At 49.6% G+C, this 5,160-nt stretch overlaps 1 long non-coding RNA gene across 1 annotated transcript; it reads right to left on the bottom strand.

Moving 5' to 3' along the window:
• Positions 1 to 864: 864 nt before the first annotated feature.
• On the bottom strand, positions 865 to 2,419 carry LOC111823504. Its single transcript, XR_002826533.1, has 2 exons — positions 2,038 to 2,419; positions 865 to 1,142 (listed from the first exon to the last, which is right to left on the bottom strand). It is a non-coding gene; the product is annotated as an uncharacterized LOC111823504 (long non-coding RNA).
• Between the last annotated feature and the right edge of the window lie 2,741 nt (positions 2,420 to 5,160).

The raw sequence follows: 5,160 nt of genomic DNA, 5'->3' as shown, positions 1-5,160 counted from the left end.
GGGACCCCCACCCTGATCCGGACACCCTTCAGGGCAAACCAGCCAGCCCCCACCCGTGCACCAGGCCTCTATCCTATATAATAAAAGGGTAATATGCAAACTGACCCTAACAGAACGACTGGGAATGACTGGTCACTATGACACACATTGACCACCAGGGGGAAGATGCTCAGTGCAGGAGCTGCCCCCTGGTGGTCAGTGCGCTCCCACAGGGGGAGCTCTGCTCAGCCACAAGCCAGGCTGATGGCTGCCAGCACAGCGGTGGTGGCGGGAGCCTCTCCCGCCTCCTCAGCAGCACTAAGGATGTCTGACTGAAGCTTAGGTCTGCTCCCTGCTGGTAAGTGGACATCCCCTGAGGGCTGCCAGAGGGATGTCTGACTGCCAGCTTGGGCCCGATCCCCCAGGGAGCGGGCCTAAGCCAGCAGGTGGACATCCTCCGAGGGGTCCCAGACTGCAAGAGGGCACAGGCCAGGCTGAGGGACCCCCCCAAGTGCACAAATTTTTGTGCAACGGGCCTCTAGTATATACATAATAGGCTAAGCTGAAACACGCATGTGCGATACATATAAAGCTCTTGCTGGCGCCAATCGCACACGTGTTTTGATCTGTCATTGTCTATCATGAATTTGGTTGACACTTCTATTATCGAGAAAGGGTGAATAGCGATATTAAAATATTTCTTCTAATTAATTTCCTTTCAATGTGCAAGAATTCATGCACTGGGACACTAGTATAATAAAATTAATATACCTAAGTATGGGCAAAAGGATGTCACTCCTCCCGCCAAGAACAACGTTGAACTAGAACATGGAAAAAATAACAAACTCACATGGCACAGTGTATGAGTAACCCAAAGCCTGGAAATGCAATTTCATTAACAGAATTAAATATTTTTATTCATAAACAGCTTTTAGTACCTACAAATTTTGCACTAATGTACATAGTGGGCAGCACGGATGTTCCCATAAAGTAGTACTTCTCAGCTTCCTAATGACAGACTGCGGACACCTGCCTGCCTTGTGCAGGGGCTGGTCCTGGAACGATGGCCCTGTTGACCTCACCAGTGCTCTGGGCATTCTCCCCAACCTGCAGAATGGACAAGGCCATGAGGCCCTGGCCCGGTGGCTCGGTTGGAGTGTTGTCTTTTTTTTTTTTTTTTTTTTTCAGAGAGGAAGGAAGAGGGAGAGAGAAACATCAATGATGAGAGGGAATCATGGACCAGCTGCCTCCTGCACACCCCCTATTGGGGACCGAGCCACAATCCAGGTATGTGCCCTTGACCGGAATCGAACCTGGGACCTTTCAGTCCACAGGCTGACCTCTATCCACTGAGCCAAACCTGCTAGGGCTGGAATGTTGTCTTGTACACTGAGGTTGAGAGTTCGATTCCTGGTCAGGGCACATACCCAAGTTGCAGGCTCAATCCCCAGTCAGGAGCATATGGGGGCAGTCGATCAATATTTCTCACATTGATGTCTGTCTCTCCCTCTCCCTTTCTCTGTCTGGAATCCAAAAATATATCCTCTGGGGGCGGGAGACAATGGGGCAATAAGAACACATATGTAATGCCTTAATCAATAAGAAAAAAAAACACATCCTCAAGTGAGAATTAAAAAAGGATGACTGCCCTGGCTGGTGTGGCTCCGTGGTTAGAGTGCCAGCCTGTAAACTGAAGGGCCACCGGTTCGGTTTCCAGTCCCTGGGCTGCAGGTTCAATTCCCAGCCTGGTCAGGTGTGTGCGGGAGGGAACCATTGATGTGCCTCTCACAGCAATGTCTCTCTCCTGCTCCCTTCCACACTAAAAAAATCAATGGGGAAAAATGATCCTTAGGTGAGCATTAACAACAAAAGATGACCAAAGCTAAGTCCTAGATCGAAGCGAGAGCCAGGATAGGACTGTTTTAGGAACACACAAGGCATTTTAGGGAAGTCTTGTCAGTGCTACCATGGAAACAGGAAAGCCCTGTGGCCATACAGAACTCAAAGGGGGCCTGAGAACGGAAGAGTGGCCCTGTGGCCAGTGCTGGAGACGCTCACCTGGCAGTTCTAGGGCAGTGGTTCTCTGTCCCAGCGACAGCACCTGGAGTCAGCTGTGCAACTGGGAACGGGGATGTCCCGGAGCATATCTCCGGGAGGAGAGGGCGTCCCCTTGACATGGAGTGATTAGGAGAGACCTCAGAGGAAGTAACATGAAAGCCAAGGCCGGAAGGAGGTGAAGGAGTGAACCAGATGAGTAGGAAGAAGAGCCTTCAGGGGAGGCACCAGAATGTGTAGACACCTAGAACCTGTATAATGTTACTAACCAGTGTCACCCCAATACATTCATAAAGAAGCAAAAAATAAAAACAAGCTGGAGCCCTGGCTAGTGTGGCTCAGTTGGTTGGGTGTCAGCCTGTGCACCAAAAGGTTGCCAGTTCAATTCCCGGTCAGGGCACATGCCCAGGTTGCAGCTCAAAACCCAAGAATATCAATAAAAATTTGATCAGTGGATAGAGCATCAGCCTGTGGGCTGAAGCATCCCGGGTTCAATTCCAATCAAGGGCACGTACCTCAGCTGCAGGCTCCTCCCCATCCAGGGCCCTGGTCAGAGTGCATGCAGGAGGCAACCAACCCATGTGTTTCTCTCACATCGACATTTCTCTTTCACTCTCTCCTAAATATCAGTGGAAACTCCTCGGGTAAGGATTAAAAAAAAAAAGGGAGTTTATGCCAGAACCGGTTTGGCTCAGTGGATAGAGCGTCGGCCTGCGGACTCAAGGGTCCCGGGTTCGATTCCGGTCAAGGGCACGTACCTTGGTTGCGGGCACATCCCCAGTGGGGGTTGTGCAGGAGGCAGCTGATCGATGTTTCTCTCTCATTGATGTTTCCGGCTCTCTATCCCTCTCCCTTCCTCTCTGTAAAAAATCAATAAAATACATTTTTTTTTTAAAAAAAAAAAAGGGAGTTTGCCAAGCAGCAGCAAATACGTTGAGTTAGTACTTAATTGTACTGGGCTGAGGTGGTAGGATTTTGTAATTTTTTTAAGAGAGAAAAGGATAAACATTTTGTTGTTCCACTTATTTATGCATTCATTGGTTGCTTCTTGTAGGTGCCCCCAGAAATAGAACCCTCAACCCTGATGTATGAGGACAACACCCTGAGCTACCCAGCCAGGGTGGATTTCCCAGGAACAGAAATGGGAGAAATGTAATGCTGACAACTCAGAATTGGAGATGGAAGGGTTGAGAGACATCAGAAGTTGAATAGGATTTGGGGGTTGGGGGTGGAAGCAGAAAGGAAAAGAACCTAAAGGGGAGAGAAGTGCCTGCAGGGTTTCATGGGTCCATGGGTTTGGTGAAATGGATGAGACCTTCGGCCTCTCTCTCCCCGCCCGCATTGTTTTTTTGTTAATCCTCACCGGAGGATATTTTTTCAATTGATTTTTAGAGAGTGTGAAAGGGAATCGGGGGTGGAGAGACAAACACGGATGTGAAAGAGACACATCCACTGGTTACTTCCCACACTCACCCAGACCAGGCCCGGGAATCGAACCTGTAACCCAAGTACGTGCCCTTAGCTGGAAGTCGAACCCACAACCCTGCGGTTGTGCTGCTAACACTGGCCCCGACAGGAAAAGTTTCTGTGGAGAATCTGAAAGGAAAATGACTGACTCCTCTTTAAATGACAATGGGCACGTGAAGCTCGCTCTGAAGGCTCTTTGGTCGATTGTGGGGCGGGAGGAGGTGAGAAGCAGGCACTGGACGCACCAGAAGGAAAGAAACTCAAGTTAAGTAGCCCCCTGGATTGACATGCTCTTTGCTTTTTCACTCGAGCTGTGTACCTCGTTGGTATTTCACCTTTAGATTACGTCCTCCTCCCAGGCCCTCTCCCAAGTGCACAGAGCAACAGTAGGCTGGCTGCCTGAGCATCACGCTTGAGCCTGGACAAAAGGAGGGAAAAAAGGCACCGCTGGCCTCGCTAGATGTACACGAGGCCTGTGACTATGGCCAATCTTGAAAATAACAGCCAAGAAGCTTCATTTTCCAGATCAGCAACACTAGGGAGCTTGTCAGAAACATTTTGGGATCCATCCCAGATCTACTGAATCAGAAAATTTGCTGCTCACCCCCCCAACCTTACTTATTTTTAATGTTTTAAAATTTTTATTTTAGAGAGAGAGGGAGAGAAACATCGATTGGCTGCCCCCATGCATCCTGACTGGGGATTGAACCCACAACCTGGGTATATGCTCTGACTGGGAATCCATGGGATGGCACTCAAATAAGCCAACCAGCGAGGGCTCCAATCTGTCTTGTAACAGGCCCTTCGGACATTCTGGTGAACACTAAAAGGTTGAAAACCACTCTCCTCTCTCCCCAAAATGTAATCTTCTCCTAATTTCTAGTTCTAAGAATAGCAGATTTAGCCCGGCCAGTGTGGCTAAGTGGGTTGAACGTCGACCTGTGAACCAGGAGTTCATAGGTCACGGTTCACTTCCCGGTTGGTCAGGGCACATGCCTGGGCTGTGGGCTCGATCCCTAGTAGGGGGGCAGGATGTGGGAGGCAGCCAATCAAGGTCTCTGTCATTGATGCTTCGCTCTCTCTCTCTGAAATCAATAAAAATATATTTTAAAAAAATAGCAGACTTAAGTAACTTCTTATTCAAAGTTAATTCTATCCCTCCATGTTCTGGTCTCCAAAACCTCCTGTCTCCCAGGAATCTTATCCCATCACCTAGGCCCTCGATTTCACACCTCCCTCAATGAGGAGGCTGGGTCCTAGACCTCCCTGTCCCCTCCAGCAGGCCATTTCCTCCAGCTCCGCAGTCACTCTTTGCGAAGAGCAGTCTACACTTTCCTCTCCCCTGGACTGTTCTCAAAACACTGCTCATGGATTTCTCCTGTAGCCACTCCTGCTCCTTCCTCCCGTCCTCTCAACTCCTTCCCAGAGCACTCCACAGCTGGCAGGCCCAGCCATAGGCTGTCCCGGGCCGCACTGCCTTCTCCAAGAATGCTGGTCCTGGGATCTGCTGTGCAGAGCGCATCACGTCAGCATTCTCGCTTAAATCAACTATGACTTGAAGGTAGAGCTTGCTAGCTCCACGAAGGTTTGTATTCCTGCACCTAAAACTGCTGGTAATGGCTGGGTTTTGTTTTTCAAGGAGTCCAAACACACCAGGGG

The sequence above is a fragment of the Myotis lucifugus genome, unplaced genomic scaffold (genome assembly GCF_000147115.1).
Source record: "Myotis lucifugus unplaced genomic scaffold, Myoluc2.0 scaffold_521, whole genome shotgun sequence".
NCBI lineage: Eukaryota > Metazoa > Chordata > Mammalia > Chiroptera > Vespertilionidae > Myotis > Myotis lucifugus.
Note: the sequence above shows the minus strand (reverse complement) of the source record. Positions and strands in the feature narration are given on the sequence as shown.